The sequence below is a fragment of the Triturus cristatus genome, chromosome 9 (assembly GCF_964204655.1).
Source record: "Triturus cristatus chromosome 9, aTriCri1.1, whole genome shotgun sequence".
NCBI lineage: Eukaryota > Metazoa > Chordata > Amphibia > Caudata > Salamandridae > Triturus > Triturus cristatus.
The window spans coordinates 1,179,490,463-1,179,514,410 of NC_140592.1; the positions used below are offsets into that span (position 1 = coordinate 1,179,490,463).

General features: G+C 44.9%; 1 long non-coding RNA gene across 1 annotated transcript in view; it reads right to left on the reverse strand.

Annotated features, from left to right (window-relative positions):
• Positions 1-933: 933 nt before the first annotated feature.
• The window catches only part of LOC146799582 (uncharacterized), a 42,120-nt gene continuing 19,105 nt past the window's right edge, over positions 934-23,948 (reverse strand). The window contains exon 2 of the long non-coding RNA XR_014969284.1: positions 934-1,753. This is a non-coding gene — a long non-coding RNA (uncharacterized LOC146799582). The remainder of the gene's footprint in view (positions 1,754-23,948) is intronic.

A 23,948-nucleotide genomic window follows, 5' to 3' on the forward strand; every position in this document is an offset into this window, starting at 1 on the left:
AAATTCAGGAAGACTTCAACCGCCTTCAACCTGCACCAGGACCCAGCCTGAGCGAGTCCTGACCCTCCGAGTGGTGCCCCTCCAGTCCTGGGCCCTTGAAGGTGGTGCTAAAGGTTTCCAGATAGCCCAAATCCAAAACTACCTACTTGCTTAATAATCCGCACAAGGCGTTTTGCCGGTCAGCCTGGCTTTGTTATTGCTCCAGCTACGTTCTTCTTCCCAGCAGAAAATCCTGTTCAGTGGCTATTCGCAGAAGGATCTGGCATCATGGAGCTATCATCTGCTACAGCCTGCAGTAGCGTCCCACTGGAGAATTTCAACTTCCAAAAAAGAGAGTGTAGGAATCTTCACTGCGACTCCCCAGATGACGATGCCTCCTGTTTTGACACCGCCAGTTACCTTTTCCTGGTAAACTTTACCTTTCCAGACATTTTTCTTAAAAAATTATTTTCAGTCTGGAGGTAAGGAGATCGGGCATAATCCACTTTGTGGCTCCGACCCGCACTCCATCGCAGTTGGCCAAAAAGTTCGACTTTGTCCCAATCTTGTGTGAATAGATGTCCCCGGTTGGCGCATTGATTCTTTAGGTGCGATTTTACACTTAAACTTTGAACATTCACAACTCTGATTCTACTGATTAGATTTTTGTCATTTTCAGAGCCAATCATTTATTACAATTCACTCTATTTGTCCAAGTTGGTTTGGGATTGTTCTTGTTTTGTGTTTTCTCTTTATTACTGTTTAAGTTCTGCATAAATGCATTACACATTGCCTTTAAGTAAAGCAAGGCTGCTTCTGTGTCAAGCTCCCAGAGAGTTAATCACATATTTATACAGTGACTTTTTGTGGTTCACCCTGATAGGGATCGTGGCTGTTGCTTGGGAAGGCCTCACACTACCGTCCACCAACAACCCAATTTCTTACAAGGTCAAGTCAAGTCAAAGGAAGCTTTATTCGATTGCTATATCGAAAAATTATAAAAGTACATAAGAGTAAACACATCAATCATTTCATAAGTTAAAAATATCATACAGTTAAGAAACATTGTCCATAATTCGTAGGGAAATTTAAACATAGTTAAATTATCATTGTTCCAAATTCCAATAAAAGCTGATTAAATAGACATACATTTCCTTTGACTCAATAATTGCTTTAAGAAAGTTACAATCCTAAAAACACTATGCTCATTATCCAAGTGTTGTAATGCATGGAAAGCAGGTCAACATTGACGAAGTCCAAAAGATTTTAAAACTGGTAGTAAACAGATTTTCCTTTCATGAGTATAAAACTGCAAAAAAGAACAACACGTATCGTAGACTGTACTGAGTAGCTATCACAAGGGCACATTTCAAGGTCTTGAGCCCAATCATTCATTTTCAGAAGGGTAACAAGTCTGTGGAAAACCCCCAACCTGAATCTAGTTAATAAAGACCTATCAAAAACACCTGGTACAAAAATTAAATAGGGTTGAATGTTAAAAGTAGTTAAAATCAGCTGATTGTGTAGGACAGTAGGCTTTGTGATCTCAGATGACATTCTAATACTGTCCAATAACAGAAGGCCCTCTTTTTTAAGTTCCTTCCTTGTTATCATCCGGATGGTTCTTGGGTTGGTAAAGTATTCTATGCGACCTAAATCTTTTAAAAAGTCTTGAACGTATCTTATCCATGGGATCTTTAGGGCCCCTTCCAGTTTCAGACTGTCTACGAGAATGTCTCTGTTTAACGTTGCTTCTTCTTCTTTAGTCCAGAGCCTGTGCCATAAAAGAACAAGTTTTAGCTTTATTAGATCAGAAATGAAGGGAAGATCCAACTCCGCATGACATATGTACAATGAAGTACTATTCGGTACAGATAGAATATATCTTAAAAAAGAATTTTCCACTCGTTGAATCGACAGCAGATCAGCGAAACCCCAGACCCCAGCCCCATACACTGCTGTGGGGACGCACCTTGATTTGTAGATTTTAATAAGCTCTTCTGATGGTCTCCTACCCAATTTTCTTGCAAAGTTGGTAAGGGCGATTGTTGTTCTTAAGAGTGCTAGTTTATTCGCTGCAACTGCTTGTACCAGGTGTCATTTTGGTTGAAGAGAATTCCCAGGTATGAGAATATCTTGGTAAACCCAATCTTCTGTCCTGTCACAAACATATCCTTAGATCTCTTGATACCATGGCTGCATCGCATAATAAAAGCCTTTGAGGAGTTTACTCTTAGACCGAGATCTTTCATAAAGTTAGAAAAACTGTCTAACACCCTCTGAAGGCCTACCTGCGGGGCATCGATACCGCGTCAACCACGTATAGGAGAGCTCGTATTGGTTGTCTTTCAGGAGTGCCTCCTCCAGACCTTTATTGTAAAGAATGAAAAGAAAGGGGGCCAGGAAACAGCCTTCTCCTTATTGGGAACGCGGCCGAGCACCCTCCATTCAAACCACAACATGCAGGTGCCTTGGCATCATTATAAAAACGCTTAAGAAAATAAATAATCTGAACATCAACCCCCATAGCTTCTAAGATTGACCAGAGTTTGCTGTGGATCACACAGTCAAAAGCGGCTGTGAGATCCACAAACGCTAAAAACAGCTTTCCCTTCTTCGCCCTTGTGTATTTCCCCACTAAAATAAATAGGTTTAAGCTCTGTTCTACTGTCCCCAAACCAGCATGAAAGCCATATTGTAGATCAGATAGGACCGCGTTCTCCTCCGCCCAATCCTGAAGACGTTCCAGTATTATTCAACCTGCTATTTTTGTTAGGGCATCCAATAAAGAAATAGGCCTGTAGCATCCAGGATCCTGTCTCTCCCCCTTTTTAAAAATTGGCACAATGGTAGATTCAACTCAAGTAGGACTTATTCCTCAAGATAGACCAGTGTTCAAAGAAAATGTGTGGTAGGGGTGGAACATTAGCCAGAACAACCGTAGAAGGGGTTGCTTCTGGCGGTAGATTCAAGTTTCGTATTGGATTGGAAAACTTTCCTTGGTAGTCTTGAGCATTTCTACCTCTCCCTACTTCCTCGTTTCTAGAGTTCAACATAGCACCAGGTAAACCATTTTCTCAGTTAACAGTCTGTCCACCAATCGTATCAAGTTCAACTGTACGATGTTAGGGTCCCTGGGGATCTACTGAGGGGTGACCCACTTTTGAAGGTGGATGCCCATTTCGAGTAGGGGCATTGGCTGTGCTAAGGGTAATATTGTTAGAAGTAATCCGATTATTCGCATGCCCGCTGAGAGAGGTACTTGCAGGTTGACCATCCCCCTTATCCATCCCCCCATTACACATCGTATCAGGGCTTATGTTTCAACTGATAAAAGAAAAAAGCCGGGGGATTGGTATTAGCAATATCCTCCAGTTTACATAATCTGGATTCTACCATCGTAATTTTTTGCACTATTGGATCCAATAATACTGTTATCAGTGTTTCAAGTCTACCCCATTAATCCTCTTCTTGTACACAAACAGGTGTTCTCTCTATTGCAGTGTGTAAAGCAGCATTGGGGGGTCTCTTATTAAGCTCTCTTTCATTATTAACAGTTCTGGATTTCCGCCCAGTTACTTTTAGGCTGGGTTTACTCTGTTTCTGGGGTCCTTGACTCTTCCTTTTTTTGGGTGGGGGTTCAATAATATTTTCCTCGCTTAATTTGGCTTTCTGACCTCTAGTGGTTACAGTAGGCCTATCAGATCTACATTCTAAACCAGGAGATTAAAAGGAAACTATTTCCGTCTCTATCTCTGTCTCTATGCGTTGCGATGGACTAATTCGAGGAGAAGACACTTTGTGACTACTTCACATAAAATTTTCTGAAGGAACACGGGCAGTTGGGAGTCGAATCTGAGAGGGCAAGGGCTCTAGAGATAGTTTACGTTCTGTGAGTTTAATCTCATTGATAAGTGCTGCCTACGCCCTCAGTAAAAATGCATCAAGTGTCCCTGCGACACCCTGTCCTGTACCTAACTTCCGCTTACTCATGTTAACGGTGCAAGATCAATAAGAGTGGGGAGGGAAATATAAACAGCACTTTACCGCAAAATTGCAGATTGTCCCAAATACAAAGTTCTTAGAGAGTTGGCCCAACCCGGCCTCCTTCGGTCTCGGACGGGCACTGCGGGAGCCCTGTTGTCTCTTTAAGCCCCTCTTGATGCTTGCTTGTGGCGTGGGTGGCATTCGTGCCGCGGGGCTGCTGGGGCTTGAAGTCCTCTACCGGCCTCCCTCACGAGACCAGGAAAGCCCGCAAATGACTCTGGCGGCAGTGGGGGCAAGAAGAACAGAGACCAAAGTGGGGTAAAGGGTAAAAGGAACTCCCACGCTGCGGGAGAACCTGACGTCTCTTTAAGTGCCTCCTGTCGCTTGCTTGTGGTGTGAGCGGCGTACGTGCCGTTGGGGCAGCTTGGGCTTGAAGTCCTCTACCGGCCTCCCTCATGAGACCAGGAAAGCCCGCAAATGACTCTGGCAGCGGTGGCGGCAAGAAGAACAGAGACCAAAGGCAGGAAAAGGGTAAAAGGAGCTTACAAAGTGTTTTTGCCCCTATTTCATGAGCTTAAACTATGATTTCAGAGGTTGTGCCACAGTTTGGTTTTTGATAATTTAACGCCATTCTCACCTCTGCATAACGCTCAATAGACTGGAAATTCAACAGATTCATAGTTTGTTTATATCAAAAGTGCAGGATTAACATAATGCCTCCAGGAGGCTTAGCCAGGGAACATACCTCCCTTGGGGGCATATCAACAAGGGCTTTATCTCTGCTTTTTTAGCTTTAAAAGCCAAAAAAGCAGAGATAAAACTAGCACCCTATCAACAACAGGGTGCTAACATGCAAATTTGCATGTTAGCACCCATTTACTCTACGCTTCCCCTTGCATCTCTAATGAGATGCAAAGGGGGCGTTCCAGAGTAAAATAATAGGAGAAATGTCGCTAAGCGACATTTCTCCTATTATCAAGAATATCGCTAACCCTGTTAGAGACAAAAAAAGCAGCGCTAACTGTGGTTAACGCTGCTTTTTTACGTCTGGTATTTTTCTGACTTAGCCATGATATCCTATGGAAGTAGGATATCATGGCTAAGTTTGCCTGTCCCTATCAACAAGCTAACGTGAGATTATCGCTGGGTTTCCAGCGATAATCTCACGTTAGCCACTTAGCGTGAGGATTTTTATCGCTATTGAGATAAGCGTTGCTAATAGCACGCTATCTCAGCGATAAAAATTCACGCTAGCCGGCGATAATTATCCTCACGCTAAGAGCGCTTAGAGATAATTATCGCCGGTTGTTGTTGATATGCCCCTTTGTCTGGTCTGATGGATAACGTTATTAGACTGACTTAATCAAACATCCTGTGAAGACTGGGATTCTGCAGAAAACATTTTTCAGCTTTGTTAAAGTTCATACTTTATACGTTAAAGTCCTTTGAATACAACTACATTATATGATATGCACATGTGCCGGTAAAATAGAAACTGGCGTACACGGTAGATCACAGTGGAGCAGAGCTGTGGTTGGATCTACTAGAACCAGCTGTAGATCTGTAGATCTGAAAGCAAGGTAAGCTGCCAATCCTGAAAATACACAGACCAGATATGATCTAGAGTGAAATCGAAATCTGGAGGACTGCACAAACAGAAGCAAAAAGAAATAAATTCAGGTACAGTGGATGCAACATTGACAGGCTTTGGCTAGAAATTTGCATCATGTATGCAAGAAACGCCTGGTGATGTGTGGTAGTTGCGTGTGATTACCTATGGCTATAAGTATGGTGTGAACAAATTATTTTTTTGCTCCACTAATTGGTTGAGAAAGCCCAATGGTTTCCTGACCCAGGGACTAAACCATTAGGTATAGTACTACCAGGCTGGACTTCTAACGGGAAGACTGTGGTTCTAACAGAATTGAGGAGACATCTCATAGGAGTTATGAGGGGCTGAAGAGAGGAATCGGGATTCTGTGTTCCCGGCTTCTCATCTTTATTGTGCTCCCTCTGGATAGAAGCCCTGGCGATCAACGATGGATTGCCGTGCATTCTGTGTTAAACCATCCTGTTGAGTTGTCAATTTTCAGAATGTTATGTTTTTATGTTGGAACTTCCAGAATGTTATGTTGTTATGTTAGCTGCATTTGATATAGCGCAAACAAATCATCCCCGTAGGAATATCTTATTGCTAGGCTAAATACAGACAAGCAGCAACAACTGAGCTAGACCAATTGACTAGAATAGCCATGTTTTTAAAAGCTTTTTGACCTTTCCAAATTCCGAGAATAATTGGACATACAAATGAAAGTGGGTACCTGTGCCTCCGCTAATACTCAGGCAGATCCTCTATTTTGTGTAGGAAGCTGAAGCTAGAGTATTTATGTGCCCTCATCTTCTGGGGGGAAATTCCCATCCTCATTTAAAAGTGTATCTTCGTTACTCCAAATGATTTTTATTAAGGTGTACACTAGGGCTTTAAAACCACAGTGATTGAATCACGTTTAAACCTCTGTGCTGTGAAGATCCACATGCCACACTGCTTGTAAAATTGTGGTTTGTTTACTCATGGCCCAAGGACACTGATGTGTTGCACTGATGTCCCCAAGGGTACTGTAGTTACCCTGTTCTTGACCTCATCCTGGGACTTAATACCATACAGTTTGTTTGAGATGCCTTTGGGTCTATATAGTAATGATCTCTTTCTGCTCCACATTTCCAATGACAACTATCTAGTCCACTATACACAGTTGAAGAATACTATGCGCACCAAATTAATAGATTCACAGACCCCTCTAGTGAGATCTTACATAAACTGTATCTTCTTTCAAGACATCTAGCAATCACTTTTGCACTTTATTTTAGACGAATAAAGATGCAGCAAAGAAGCATCCTAGCCTTAAGTGGGTGACTTGTAATTATTTTATTGAGCATGAAATTAGGTTTTGACAACTAGTAATGAGTGTGCGTGATTGAGATGACTCGAGATGAGTCCAGCAATGCGTCTTTGTAATTCCGTGCTTAATATGAAGTCCTTCTTATGCTGCAAAATGATTGCTTCTATGTACAGATATAATTTCAAGTTTATCTGATATTGAGCAGCAGTTGTAAGACTGTGGGGTATATTCACAAGAATATGTGATAACTACCGCAAGAGTAGCTTAACGCAACTCTCAACATCGCAGCCTATTGCGGGAAAATTCCACCGTGCCAACCAAGTATTCACAACGTGGTGGTAGCATGCGATAGTCACCAGATAACGTGTCAAATGACAGCGTTAAAATCAATGCCACGCCGCAAAATTGCAAAACGCAAGTTAAAAAATGAATGCCTTGAGGCCAATTGCGGTACAAAAATCAGCGAAAACCAGCCACAGGCCTGCAAATCCCATGCATCTGGAAAGTAAATGCACTATAAAAGAAAGAAAAAAAAACACCAAGACCAATCCAAACTGCGTAGCACCATGGATGCACCTGGACCGAGTGCAGAGGACAAGCCGAACTCCACAAGCCCCACGGAGTACCAGCCAGTAACCCCGTGTTTGGGGATGGGCAAGGAGAAGAGTAAGAGGAAGACGGGGTTCAGTCCGCAGAATGACCGGATCATCGTCACGGAGGTGATAGAACACCATCAACAACTGTTCACCACCTCCACTGCGGCACTGGCAACTCAAACAGAAATATGACTGGCCATCGTCACCAACATCAATGCAGTCGGAGTGGCAAGGAGGTCACTGGAGGAGGTCAAAAGGCACTGGCATGAAGTGCACAGCCAAACCAAACAGAAACTCGCCTCCAACAGGAAGGCAGCAACGGCGACTGGATGTGGGAGTCCAGCAACACAGGAGGAGCTGGATGAGCTGGAGGAAATGGTGGCCACAGTCAGCAGTGTGGAGACGGTGGCAGGATTTGGGGGCCTGGACACAGCTCGATACAACCTGATCCAATAGCAACAGGGTGAGTAACGACCAGGGACTGGGGGATGGGGGCAGATGGGCACAATGGCACACATGCACAATTATGTGTAGCACACTGCACACCCACAATGATCGTGGAACATGTCCCTGATAGACTTGGCACACTGCAGCACACATAGAAACACCAAGTAGGCCCCCGTCCACAATGTGCACAAAGGGGCCCCCCTCCCTATCACCAATATCACAACCGACCCATGCACATGTGCTGAATCCAGCAAAGCAGCGGCTCTGTGACCCACACTGACTATGCAAGTGACACTGCATGCCTGATAGCATGGCAGCCGCCAAAAAAACATGACATGGCCCACGAATCGACATGGAGGTGTCCCAGTGCGGATCACATTCGTAAAGGAGCAGTTCACACTCTGACATATCCACGTGCACCCACAACCCATGCCGTACAATACAGGCAGCAGACGAACAATGCACCAGACAACAAATTCTGTCCGAGAGCACATATGACCCAAGTCAAAACAAATCAGACCCCGAAAAGCACACAATTCAAAGGCACCCCGCCTCAAAGGGAGAAGGCTACACGAAATCAGAGCTGTAGGAGCAATTCCCCCACAATGCAGCACACACCCATAGCAAACACAGAACATCAGCAATGATGGCAATGTGGTAAAAAGTGCAACACCAACACCACAGGACAGGGCTCACAACAGGTTCCGCACATGCATAGTAACTGTCCACTCACATCTGGCATTGCCTGACACTGTGTGATGATAATGTATGGGTACTACCACACATCCGTCATGTAGTCGAAAAACACAGTGACTGCCATCAAATAGCCAGCTTCACCAAAACAGTCACAATGTGCATTGGCATGAAGTCGGAATGTAAACATCTGCAAATCTTCAACTTACATGTGTAACTCTGTTAACCTGCATCTTCCCTTTACATTGCAGAGGGACAGACAACACCTCCTGCAGAGCACATCACACTTCCCATCATTGATGATGAAAAGGACAACCTGCACATATGTCAGGACACCCTCCAACGGATAATGGACAGCCTCCGCACCTCATCACCAGGAGCAGGGCAGGCCAGCTGCCCCAAGGTGCTCCCACCACCTGTACAGACCATACAGCAGGAAACACACACCACCACGGCTGTCTCCCAGGACCATCCCGACCAAAACATGGAGTTCCAACAGCGTGTGTGGGGTTGCCAGGTGGAGTTAGCTGAACAGCTGCGGGTGGGTTTCGAGCTCATGGCAGCCAAACTCAATGCCATACGTGGGTGTCTCAGTCCCATCAGGGACCACGTCCAGTCCCTATCGGACATCCCCTGTATGCACCATGCTCCACCACAGACCTTGGCTAACCTCGCGGGGGCCATTAATCGAATACAAGAACTGTCTGGTCAGACAGGCACCAGCGATGACAGCACAGAGTTGGCACAGATACGGGGGTCAATGGAAACCATGGAGCAGATGCAGGCTGGAAGTATGGCTGCCACGGCTGGACACCAGCGAGTAGTAGCTGGGAACTTCAATGCCCTGCAGTTCATCATCTTGCCATTCCTGCCACTGAGCCTGTTCCAGATGACTGAAGCGGGAACATCGACACTCAAAGCTCCGACCCCTGATGTGTCAGTGGCACACAGTGATGCTGCCCCGTCACCTTCGCAGTCTAATGCGTCAGTGGCACACAGTGATGCAGGTATTACCCCACCACACACACCGGACACACCAGACACAGAACCCGTATCAGGGGAGTAAGATGGGGATGGTAATTACTGTGTGAAGAAGGAGGCAGTAGCATCCATCACCGCCATATGGCCTGTCCCTGCCTGGTTCTGACCTATGCATCATGCCCTGAGACAATACCTCCCACTTAAGGTAAAACTTAAAAGGGATTTGAACGCAGAGTTGGGCACTAAGATAACTCCGTCCTTGCGTTCTTACTTTAAAGTAATACCACAGGTACTCTGCTTACAAGACGCTCAAGACGCTCAAGACATGTCTGCCTCTCTGTCAGTAATGGATTCAGGGGGTGTGAGAATACCTGTTCCCAACACTCCCATCATTCCGGATGTCATGGATGCTCCGATTTCAGTTCCGGACTCCACTCCTGCCCCTTGTCCAGCCCTTTGCCCCCCCTTAGGAGGTGATTCAGGGGCACTGTTAGGGGCACTGTCTACTTCTGTGAATGCCTCATATACGGGGGAGTTAGTTATATCTGGGGACGATCCACTGTCTAGAGGCTTGCCAGGCCCGTCAATACGTGAATGCCAGGGGGATGGAGTCCAACTGGAATCTGTTGACATAGTTAGAGCAGGGTTTGATGTTCCCCTACATTCGGCTCAGCAACAAGCCTCCGCCTCTAAACATGAGACTGAGGGCACAGTTTCCGCCGCCTCCTTGCTAGCCATGTTCTCCTACCTCTCTCAAGACATCAAAAAGGGGTTTGAAGAATCTTCTGCCAACCAGATGGATATCCGTAACCACTGTGAGTCCCTAGACAAAAAGATCGACGGGTTAACTTCCAGGACTGGAGAGTTAGAAGAGACAGTCACTGTGATATCTATGCACCTTGATAAAGCTGAGGAGGAGATTGTCAAGTTGCGAAAGGTTGATCAGACCCTATTAGACAGGATGGAGGTGTTAGAGAATAATGCCAGAAGATCTAATATCCGTATACTTAATGTACCGGAGGGCTCCGAAGGTTCTGATATTAAAACTTATGTGGTGCAGTTACTGAAGGAGTCGTTGTGTCTAGATCAGTCTTCAGAAGAACTGGCCATTGACATTCAAAGGGTCCATAGGGACCCATTCAGGAGGAACCAACAAAGACCTAAGCCACGCAAAATCCTTGTCAACTTCCACACCTATGCCCTTAAAGAGCGGATTCTTAATTTAGCCTTGAAACAAAAATCCCTTCCTGGAAAGGGATTTACTTTTCTTATTAGGTCCGATCTATCCAGGGCTACGTTAGAGAAACAGTGGGAGTTTGGAAGGCGGCTTGAGGCGTTTAGAAAGTTGGGCGCTACCGCCCAGTTGGTTTTCCCTGCCATCTTGAGGGTGATGTTCAACAACAAAATGTCTAACATAAGTACAGTGCAAGCTGCTGACGAGCTCCTTTTAGAATTGGGCAATAAGACAACAGGTTAATAGTATAAAGGAAAAAAAAAAAAAAAAAAATGTTCCCTCTCTTGTAATTTATAGTTAAGGAAGGAATTGATTCTGAAGGTTAGGTACAATCACTTGACTGCTGATATTTGAGAGGGGGAAAGGGAAAAGAAATGGGAAAAGGAAAAAGGGGGGTGAGGTGGCAGGAAAGTAAATAAAAAAATATATATATATAAAAAAAACAACAAACAAACAAAAAAAAAAAAAAGGGGGTAAGCAAGAAATTTCTTTATGTACTTTCCTCTACCTAACTACCTTCCGTTTTTTTGAGCGTAACTCGGTTCAGGGGTTGGTGGGGAGCACGGGAGCTTGAGATAGGGGTGCCATCTGCTGGATTTGATCCGGTTAGATACACCACGGGTTCTCCAGGGGGGGGAGGGGGGGGTGAGGAAGGGGGGGTTGGTAGGGTCACGGGGTAAAACGAGTAAAAAATTCCTCTTGTGCCATCTTAGTGTTCTATTGTATCTTGCTTTGAATATGACATTCTTAGATATGTTGTGGTTTGTTATAAGGTCAGGTCAGACAAATGAGGGCATCTACGCAAGGTTTCGTATTCCTAGGGTCTGTTATCTAATATCATGGCTTTGGTTGGTTTAAAGATAATATCGTGGAATGTGAACGGCCTGCGTACCAAAGCCAGGGCTAGGAAAATATTACAATATCTTAGAGACTCAGAGGCACAGGTCATTATATTGCAGGTATATTGCAGGAGACGCACTTGACTCAGGATGAAATGGACGTGTTAGTCAAAAGCAATAAGTGGATCGACTTTGCAATTTCCACTTCACAGTCCTTGACCTGTAGAGGATTATTTTCAAAAAATATCTCAGAGCTAGGGTGTTAGATTTCAAAGTCGATCCTGCAGGTAGATGGGTAATTGCTGCTCTTTCCATCTCAGGTACTCATATAACTCTGGTGGGGTATTACGGTCCCAATCAGGACGACCCGTCTTCATTAGAGGTAATTCTATCTCACCTCTTGTCCTTTCCAGAACCTGTAGTTTTTGCTGGTGACTTTAATATTGTCCTAAATCCCTCACTGGATAAATCTCGCAATAGTCGATCCCTAACTCCATCTAAATCAAGGTTCGTTCTGTTAAATGCAATGAAGCAGTTTGGATATGCAGATATTTGGAGGTTAAGGGCAGGGGAACAACAGGGCGTCTCCTATAGAAATTATAAATACAACCATCAATCCAGAATTGACTTTATACTAATTAGCCATTCCTTAGTAGATCTTGTTAAAGATATTAAATACCTTCCAATACATTTGTCTGACCACTCGGCCATAGTTTTGGATCTTATATCACTATTAAGGGCGCCGGCGAGGAGTTGGTCCTTTGATCGTTCCTTACTCTCCCACCCAGAAGATGTTCTTTTTCTCAAGTCTGAGGTGAGCCTCTTTTTAAGGGTAAATGCTTGCTCGGCAGGCATAGGAATAGTATGGGACTCTTTGAAAGCATTTCTGAGAGGTCTCATTATAAATAAAATGGCGTTCAGGAGGAAGGAATATAGGGAGGCCGTTACGTTAGCGGAGGCTAATATTGCTAAGATTCAGACCCAATTAGATCTAGTGGGTGACTATAACACAGAAGCGGTTCGCTCTTCTTTGTCTGAGAGTTTACTTTCCTCAAAGGGCCATCTAGCTTCGATTTTAAATCAGCGGGTTCAAGAAAGGTGGGAGGCCAGCAAACTTGCACATTTTCAATATGGAGAAGGAGCGGGGAAACTATTGGCATGGAAAACTAAAACGGACCAAGTACGGAATAACATCGAGATGATTAGAGTCAATGGTTCCCCACTCTCCCGTGATGATGATATTAGATCTGCCTTTAGAGATTTTTTTCAAAATATTTATTGTGAAGACAAGAATATTAGTTTAAATACCATCAAGCATTGGCTTAGCAAGATCACCCTTCCAGCACTTTCTGCTGAGCAAAGCAAAATATTGGATGGTGAAATTTCGGAGGAGGAAGTCATCAAGGCCTTATACAATGCTAAAAAGGGGAAGGCGTCTGGTACAGACGGCCTCCCGGCTGAATTATATAAAACACTAGAGCGGGAACTTGTCTCTTTCCTGGTTCTACTATTCAACAACATTCTACTGGCTGGTGGGTCTCCCCCGAAGTCCTGGGACAGTGCGTCCATCACTGTAATTTTAAAACCAGGGAAATCATCAACGGCATGTGGTTCATATAGGCCTATTTCCATTCTGAATGCAGACTATAAACTATTTGCTTCAATTTTGGCCAATAGATTAGCTCTTGTTGCACCTAAAATCTTGCACCCTGATCAGAAAGGGTTTGTCAAAGGGCGCCAGTTATATGAACTGACATATGACTTAATTGGGGCAATAGATCTGGCAGTCTTGGAGCTTTCCCCCTTGGCGGTCCTTACCTTGGACGCCGCCAAGGCCTTCGACAGAGTGAATTGGTTGTATCTGTCGGAGGCCCTGGCGAAGTTCGGGGTGGGATCAGGGTTTCGTCGGACAATTGGTCTTTTATATCAGAACCCAAGTGCATGCGTACTGGTGAATGGTAGTCTATCTGATCCTTTCAACATCTCGAGGGGTACAAGGCAGGGTTGCCCCCTCTCTCCGCTCCTATTTGATTTGTATGTCGAACCTTTTGCCCAAAGCCTGAGGGATAATGTTAACATCAAGGAGTTTGCGTGTAGGGGCTGGGAGAGAAAAGTGGCCCTGTACGCGGACGACCTTCTTATTTTTACGTCCGATGCCCAGATGGCTCTTCCAGAAATATTCAAGCTAGCCTCTGCATTTGGGGAAGTATCTGGATATGAGATCAATGCCACAAAAACTGAGATGATGACCTGGGGTATGGACCAGAGTTTGAGTATTGCCGGTATTCGGCCAGGAAAAAAGTTGAGATACCTGGGCCTTGATATTGTTGAGGATTTGGACCAGATTGTCAATGTCAATTTCTCAAAGATAGTTAAGGACTGCCGTAGGCTACTTCAGTCTTGGTCTTGTCTCCCTCTGTCGTTACTGGGACGGTCTAATCTGGTCAAGATGTCGGTTCTGCCAAAGCTTTCCTTTTTATTTAACACTATTCCCTTGTATTTCGATCCAAACCTTATTAAAACATTCCAGGCCAAGATTAATACATTTATTTGGAATAAACATCTTCCAAGAATCTCGTGGAAAAAGATAAGGAGGCGTAGGGAAAAGGGGGGCTTGGCTGCTCCGGACATCCAGTTGTATGCATGGGCGTTCCAGCTTTCCCATGCCAGAATGCTGTTAAAGAAGCCACTAGAGCTTGGGGTGGGAATTCTATACACTACTTTGCTTGATGGAGAGGGGGTTAGTCAGTTTGGATTCCTTTTGAAATTTGGAGATCCGAAGTACTTCAAAAAGATTAAACTGAAGATCCTACTGGGGATGGCAAGGACTTGGGCCCAGGTTATAAAAGCCATTAAAATAGGGTATTATAGCAGTAGGACTCCCTTATGGGATCTCCCCGATCCCCCGACCTGGTTGTGTGATTTGCTTGCATTACCCATCAGGGAGGCAGGGTTGGAGTTTTGGGGAGACCTATTTGTTGAGGGTGAATTGCTTTCTTGGGACTGCCTGAGTGGGATGATTGGATCTGGCCTATCTAGGCTAAAATATCTGCAGATGTCCAGTTGGTATAGATCTTATATAGCACAGCCCTCTCAGAGAAGTAAGCCCCCACTAGGTGGCTATAGTACTCTCATAAACTTGTTGATCGACAAACCCCCTGCCAAGAAAGAGATCTCGTCATGGTATAATTTGATTTTGGAGGAGTTGGACGGGGAATTTCTGTTACCTGATGAGCTTTGGGGGTCAGATATAAGTAATACCAACTTGCAAGAGTTATGGGGAAAATCATGCAGAATGATGTGGGATGTAGTGAAGCCGGCATGGCTGCGCAGGAACCACCTTTATACTATTCACAGAGCGTACTATTCTCCCCTTCGTCTCTCTAAATTTATTCAGGGGAACATGGTGAAGTGTGCTAGATGTGGTCTCCTGGCTGCTTCGGATATCCATATGTTTTACGAGTGCCCTTCTTTGTCGCAGTTCTGGGAAGATATTTGTAAGATTCTGTCAACCTCTGTCGATTTCAACATAGTATTGGATTCTCAGTTAGTGATTTTCGGAATTCTTGAGGGGGTCTCCAAAATGGCGAAAAAGTTAGTCTTCTATGCTATACTGCTTGCTAGAAGGGAGATATGCAAGAAGTGGAAGGACTGTTCACCTCCCTCTGTTATTGAATGGCTTGCTTCTGCCCTGCAAGTTTCCAAGCTGGACTTGGTCAGGATAGGGAATCCTGAGAAAAGATCTTTTTGGCGACTCCTGAGATGGGATCACTGAGAACCTGGGTTTTTTTTTTTTTTTTTTTTTCCCCAGGTCCAATGATTAAGCCATCTACCCCATGTCTGGGTATGAGTAATGCCTGGATACTCTTGTTCAGTATTCTGGTGGATTTTCAAAATCCTCTGAAAGGTTACGCTATGTTGATCGTTGGTATGTCAAGCGTTATTGCTATGGGACGAGGTTCTCGCTCATTGTTTGGTCCCCTCCAGTTGCTGTGTACTGAGGTAGCATTTTGTTTGCTAACCTATCGATCACGCATATAGTACCTTGGTGGCGTATGAGGACAAAAAAAAAAAAAAAAAAAAAAATACCTCCCACTGACCCCCGGAACACTCTGCGACATTCACCCCGACACGGACTGCTATATCTTCACTGCTGTACAATTACACAGCAATCCTGCTGTGTACTGCACTACCCCTCTTCCTAATCACTTTTCAATCCCCAAAGGACTCTGGTTGGCTCACCACTGGGCTCCCATGTAATGTGGACTTGGATGGCCATGTACATCTCCATCTCCTTCAATCACCTGAATCTGAATAAAACATTCTAAATCACACAGATGTGTCATGACTATGTTATTATGATTATTATTATTATTATTAACAGATTTATACAGCGCATAGCTGCCCCAGCAACGGGGCGTCCCAGCGCTACCCCACCAGTACCCTTAAGTAGTGACAGCCCGGGAGAGGGAAGAGAGTTACGCTGGGAAGAGCCAAGTCTTTATGGCTTTCTGGTGATCTCAAAGCCCTCTAATAGCAGCCGGAAGGGAGTTCCAGAGAACATACGGTGTTAGCAGGTCTGATAAAGCCGGGGGAGCTTGTTGAGTTAAGATTTTAAGAGCAACGTATTGGGTCTTGAACTGAATTCTTTTCTCTACCGGAAGCCAGTGTAGTTTTGGTAGGGACCTAGACACTGAACATGTTTTCAGCAGCGCCAATAAAGTGCGGGCTGCTGCATTTTGTATTCTCTGAAGGCACTTAATACAGGATTTGTTGGCACCTAAATAAAGGGAATTGCCATAATCCAATCTAGATAGGATTGTGGCCTGTACTATAGTCTGCCAAACTTTGGGCTCGAAAAAAACATGTAGGGGTTTTAACCCTCTCAGGAGCCCGAAACATATCCCTGCGACTACTTTGGATTGTGTGTAAAAAGAGAGCCCTCTATCAATCCAGAAGCCCAGATTCTTGACCGCCTCCTTTGGCGGTGGTGCTGGTTTTAGTTGGTATGGCCACCACTGTTCTGACTACATCTCACTATCTCTTCCAAACAGCAACATTTCTGACTTACTGGCATTTAGCTGCAAACAGTTAGTTGTCAGCCAGTTGGCGACTACCAGCAAGTCCCCCTTAAATTTAATAAGATTGCTTTTACAATTCTTGGAAAAGGCGATGACTAATTGGGTGTCGTCAGCATAAGAAACCAACAACAGCCCTCTGCTTTTTGCCATCACTGCCATGGGTTGTACATAGATGTTAAAGAGCACGGGGCTCAGTGTGGATCCCTTTGGAACCCCGTGTCTGATCACCGAATCCTGGGAGGGATAGGGTGGGACTATGACCTGTAAAGTTCTACCCTCTAAGGATCAAAACCAGGCCAAGGCCAAACCCTCAAACCCTATCTCCTGTAGCCTGTACAGTAGTATTTCATGCAAGACATTGTCGAAAGTGGCACTTAAATCTAACAGAATTAAGGCCGCGGACTTTCCGTCGTCTAAGCTACTACGGATTTCCTCCATCACTGCCGACAGAGCTGACTCCGTACTGTGCCGGGCTCAGAAGCCATTTTGCGAGGAGTCCAGGATGGCATTTTCCTCTATGAACTTTGTCAGAATGGTGTTGACATGGGATTCAGTAACCTTGGCTAAAAAAGGGAGCTGAGAAATGGGGCGGTAGTTACCCGGTTCAGATGGATCTAACGTTGCCTTCTTCAGAAGAGGCACGTTGAGGACAGGGATAAGTTAATCAATTCCCTAGCCACTGGCAGAATGTTATTGCAAAATTGACAGAATTCAGCTGGTCTCAGGGAATCAGCTGGAGAACCTGATTTAATTTTCAGGCAGAGATGCTCAGTCTCAATAAGGGATATTTGGGGAAAGGAATATAATGTATTATTCGTAGGGAGTCTCTTATCCTTGTGCCCTTCCCACTGGTCGATGTTAATATTGACGGGTGGAAAGCTCTTATAAATTTTTTCCACCTTGTCGACAAAATATCCGGCCAGTTCGTCACACTGCTTATTGGAAGTAACAGATGAGTCAGCTTTCGAGTTTGCACATTTCATGACTTTAAGGAGCGAGAAGATCATTTTGGGAGAATTATTGCTCTCCGCGATTTTACCAGCGATGTACTCCGCTCTCGCTCTCCGGACCAGCTTATGATGAGCTTTAATGGATTTGCGGTATTTGTTTTTTGTTTCAGTATCATAAACGCGCCTCCAGGCCCGCTCAAGTTGTTTAGATTTTTTCTTAGCGTTAATCAGGGATTCATCGAACCAGCGGTTTGACTGTGCTCTTTTTTGTTTAAAACTAGTTTTGGCAGGGATACAGCTGTCCAGAGCTTGACTCAGCCAATCCTGGAAGCAAGTATTCGCTAGCTCAACGTTTGACGACAGCTGCAGAGTGTGGTTTAACAATATATCTTAAAATTTATTGGCCTCTAATTTGTGCCAGGGTCGTGTCGATACCAGTAAAGAGAGGTTCAAATGTGGCTTACCTTGCCAGCGAAAAGAAAAAGGGACAAGAAAACGGTCTGACCAGGGCATGGGTATCGGAGGCTCAGTTATTAGAGAGCCTAAGTTAGAAAATATAGGATCTAGCAGATGGCCTGCTACATGTTTAGTATTTGAGACCCGTTGTGCTAACTGACATGCCTCTAGGTCGTCTAAGAAATTAGCAATGCCCGTCTTGCCACTATCATCTAAATGCAAGTTGAGGTCTCCTAAGATAGTGAAATTAGCTGCCTTGCTAGCAAGCAGAACAGCTTTATTTACTAATTCTTCCCTAAAGACTTTAGATGGCCCTGGTGGTCGATAAATAAGGAGTCCAGAGACCATAAGATTGTAGTTAAGGATAATTTTAAAAATTGAGCTTTCGCAGTCTGGGATATTCTCCCTAACAAGGCTGCAGGGATATAGCTCCCTATGAATTAATGCAATTCCTCCACCTCTATTTCCGGTTCTGTTAAGTTGTTTCATAACGTAGCCTTGATGGAGTGCAAGTCAAGATTCTGCAACGGAATTCTGCGTTAGCCAGGTCTCAGTCAGGAATAGTCCGTCCGGGGACTCTTCTGTTAGTAGATCGAATATTTCGGCATGATGCTTTGTCAAAGATCGGCAGTTCAGGCTAAGGAACCTGAACTTTGTAGAGTTGGAGAAAGGTATGTCTCTCCCATGTGACCTAAATTGAAATAGGCATTGTTTGCATTTGAAGGCGCCGACCGGTGAAGACCAAGCAAATTTTATACAAGTGGCGCAATGAGTGTTGTATGACAGGAGCTCAGCACGTGTGTAATGTCATGTATCTTTGGCAGTCTGGGCAGAGTGTCTGGCGTCTGGCGACAACCAGGCACGGACGGGCGCAGACCGGCTTGCCTTTGGCGCGCCTTTGTCGCGCCGGCGGGACGCCCGCTGCGCGGCCAGCAAACCATCCATCTTAAATGCCGATTACCCCCGGAAGTGACAATGGCAAGGGGAGGAGCTATGTCCCCCCACTCAATCGGCCCGAAAAGACCGTGGTGGACCGGGGACCGTCTAAACCGTAAAGTGCGGTGTGCGGTTGTGCAGTTGCTGACAGGTACAGAATAAATTTAAATGAGCAATTCATGTTTTCCCAAGTTAAAAGTTGCCCCAAGCACAGTTAGCACAGTTAAAAAGATCAAAGCCTATCCTTCCGGCACGGAGCTACAGACTCTGCGCGGCCGGCAATCCATTCGTCTTAAATGCCGATTACCCACGGAAGTGACAATGGCAAGGTGAGGAGCTACGTCCCTCCACTCAATCGGCCCGAAAAGACCGTGGTGGACCGGGGACCGTCTAAACCCTAAATGTTCTCTCACGTATGGAAGTATGGCTGGATGTAGGGACAATGATTGCACATGAAGGTACACCCTGGTAACTGACATCTATGCGCATGTGTATCCCGGAGACACATGGCCAATTGGATGACTGTGAAGGTGAGTACTAGCTGTGTCCCCATTGCACATCAACAACAATCTCACAAACCCCCAACGTAGGCACGCGTCCATGTATTGAATAGGGCTGTGTGTAGGAATGACCGAATCGGTAGCAGGCCAGGAGTGGTGTCCTACATCACATGTGACAACAGAACTTCACGTCGCATACCCACTCACACACATCTGTGTGGACACATTCTGTTATGAGATATGACATTGTTCCACATGGTCAGAGGTTGGACAGCATACTCACATTGCTGAAGTCACGTAAGTGCACAGGTCGGCCAGCACCTATCCCAAAACAATGTCTGGCTCATAGAGGTGGAGCTTACAAAAGGGAGCCATCCCCATTGCACATGCGTCAGTCAGTTCCTCCCTGTGTAGGGACGATGCTCATTGTGGCACATCACAGTTAGACACCAGTGGAGTGGCATAGACTTTATTGGCATGTGCGTGTCAGTACGGACGAGGCAACTGGCACAACAGGCAGGGACATGCTTAAGACACTTACACACTGCATGGGAACATGTCGAGGTTCAGAAAATGATGAGGCAAAAATGGACAACAATCATCACGGATGGCAACGGTCTCAGCCCACCAGTCGTGTTGTTTGGCGTCTGCCCATTGCCCCGTGTGAGGGGGCATGACTCACTGCCCAGGGGACCTGCATAATGCTCTGCCACCGGAGTGCGCAGATTGTCTGCTCTGCTGACAGTGATCAGGTAAAAGGGTCCGACACGTTCGCATGTCATGCTACATTGCCATGTGTGTACTCTCCCTCCAGCAGTGTGTCCGAATTGGCAACGTTGCCAGACGACGCTGTGTTGCTCTGACCATGGACCTGCATCACCTTGCACAGGTGTGTGTACACACGCGTAGTTCCACGCACATGCATCCAGAGTCCTGACGAAGGCAGACATGTCCTCTGTTGTGGTGGGATATGTGAGCATTGCCCACGATGCAACAAGTTGTTGGGATCTGTGCAGTGGGTGACAATCCAATTTGGCTGCAGGAATGCAGTTACTCATCCATGAATGCCCTTGCAGCTTCATATGCAATGTGTTCCAATAGTACGTCGTTGTCTTGTTCAAGGAACACCAGGGTGAGCCAATCCATTAACTTGTCTGGGCAGGTGTGCTCAGCCCTTGCCGCTTAACCAATTCACAACACTGCCAAATAGGGGAGCGCCTCGATGTGGTCATTGCACATGAGGAATTGTGCAATCTCCCATGTACAACTGACAATACATACGCAGTATGTCAACTAAGGCATCCCATGCACTGGTGTCTCGGTTACACTCCTGTTCATGATCCAACAGTGGGAGCAGACACAACTCATAGTCAAATTTATCTACGGTTGTGTTGGATAGGCAGACATTCATGGGACACTCGAATGTGCATGTTCGGCAGTGGAACTAGGGCTGGACGCAGGTGACGTAGGCAAGGCGGAGGCTCAGCCGGTAACTGATCCGCAGCACTGCCAGTGGAAGTACGCCCAGTACATGCAGCATACATGCACGGTACTGTTCCATGTGATGGGGTTGTTCATGCAGCAGGTATGGCCTGCCATTGCGTTGGTGCATCTCGTGGAACCGGCACTCTTCTGAACCGCGGCAGTTGTGTGGAGGATATGCCACAGCTCTGAGCAATGATTCGAATGTGTGTGTAAAGTTGGGGAAAATGGGTTGCTGTTTCCGTGTGTGTCAAGGGCATCCCATGTGGGGGTACCTTAGGCAGGGGCTTCTGTGTGTGGGGTGTGAATAAGTCGGATAGTTCATTTGCGCAATGCGTGGTGTGGGAGTCGTCCCCATCTGCCATGGCATCTCTCTCAGGGTGTTCCAGCCACATTCTGGACCAAGGTCAGAGGGTGTTGGCATGTGGAGCCAGGTGCCAGAGAGGCCTTGCACTGCTTGTGCAATCTCACTCCGTCTCTCTTCCTCGCTCTCTCCCTCCCCTCTCCCTCTCTCTTTCCTTTGTTGGGCGCATGGCACACCTTCTTCTCTTGTATTTAGTCTTCCTGGCTGTGTCCTATAGATTGTCCAGTGAGGACTCGTTAGGACTCATCCGAATGGTTTTTTTGGCTTTTGTTTGAATGGTGTTTTGTCTTGGTGATTGCATTGCTGTATGACTGATTCTCCATTTTCTGGCCTCGCATGTATGTTGATTTTCCTGCTTGTGCGCCATCAGGCAAAATATTTGTTTTGGTATTCGTGGTGTTGGTGTACAGTTTCTTTGTCCAGGGTTGGGCCGGGGGGGGGGGTGTTGCCAGCCTGGGTGTGGTGTCGGTGGGTGATGCAGTCCTCTTGGGTGTCAATGCTGCATGTTCAGTTGCTCGGGGGCATCTGTTGTTCTTCATGTGTGGCTATGGGTTATGCTCCCTTGTCTGGTGCAGGTTGTGGCCAGACTCTGCACCAGGTCTGAGCAGGTGTTAATTTCCTGCTGCTAACGCGTCTTATCGCCTGTTTTGTGTTCTTATCGCAGATCTGGCTGGTCGTTGAGAATGTTGTGGAGCGGTGTTGTCGCGGCTTTTTGCTCGGGAACGCCTTCTCTGCATCTCATTAGTGATAGTTGCCGGGATCATCCGTGGCGATGTTTGTTGCGGATGCTAATGCAGGAAAAGTGGTGCTGTAGGCTGTTTGCAGCAGCTTGTGAATGGGGAGGTACATTTATCACGACTTTGGCTGCGCTAAAGTGCCTTTAAATCGGAGATAGGTCCTTGAGCTCCTTGAGAATATGGCGCTGTGTTGCTGTTGAATTGTGTAACATTATCGCAACTATTTAAAGCAAATAAATATGATACTTGAAACAACAAACAATAAACTAAAAAATATATATATATATATCTACAATATAAAAACAATGAATGAAAATAATACATCAAAATTATTAATATTGTCGATAAAAATGAAAAAACCTGGATATTAATATATCTATATATATACACACATACGATTTAACAAACATATAGCAAATTATTTAAAAAATAATATTGCTGAACAAAAAATAAATAAAATTAAAGACTACAAATTGTCTAATTTTATAAATCGTAATAGAAATATTTTAAAAAGAAATAGAAAAATTTAAACAAACATTTTCACTCATAACTAAACAATAGTATGAAAAATGTTGGGCTTTGTAGGGTCAGATTTACTCACTCAATTGTAGCAATGGCAGTTAAACTGTTGGCTTTTTTAGGGAAGTACCCCTATTATTCCCACTCCAAATTAAGCAAAAGTAATGAAAGCATTATAATTTTTAGGGGTTAGATTTACTGTTCCCACTTCAGTGTAAGCAAAAGTAAGGAAAGTGTTGGACTTTTAATGTGTTGCATTTGCCGTTTCCAATTCAACACAAGTAGTAGAAGGTAAGTGTTGGACTTAAGACCAGGTCATATTTACTGTTGCTATTCATTACCACTCCACACCATTACCACAGTCTGAGCAGAAGTAGGGTAAGGGTTGAACTTCAGAGTGGGCACATTTACTATTAGAAAATATAGACTTAATTACCACAATTTAAAAATAAATAAACTGAGCAACCAATTACCAATTAAACATCAGCAAATAATTAAAATAACCCATTAATAAACTTGCATAATTAATCAGCACTTCACAATCACATTAAATAAAACATTAATAATGAATTAAAACAATATATATTTTTTTTAAAAGCCCTGGTCTAACCCCTGCCAAACCCAACTCGCTACTAAATAAAACATTTCCAATTAAATTAAAAAATAAAATAATCTCAATATAAAGATTTCCAACCTATAATATAAAAAATAAAACACAAATATTACTATAATAAGAATAACTTATAATGCTAAAATAGAATGGGGCCAGATAAGAGACTCCTTGTTGAACAGGAGACCAAATACCTCCAGTCCCACTCCTGATTTCCGCTCATGACCACACTGGAGAAGACTCATCCAGAAAAATAGACACTCAAAGGCCCACAAATAATACTCATCATGACCCGAGGCTCTCCTCAAGACCCAGACAGGCTGCAACCTATCTCTTACTTCTCCACCGCAAACTCTCCAAAGCGGAGCATCTGACAAAAAACAATCTGGTCATAGTCCCCCCCTGTGTCACATGACCAGATCTGTACTAACTGCACATACCCAGATCACGGTCCACATAAACCTAGCAGTGTCCAACCAAGATAAATCTCTCCCTCCACACAGATATAAGCTAAACCATATTTCAAACAGTTTTAACTCTTTCCATGTCACAGCCGGTTGTGGTTGGCAGCACTAGAGAGTGGTGGGGCTGTCAAATGAGTGGGTGACTGCTTGTACACAAGTTATATTTTAAGAAAATCGCACTCATACTGCATGA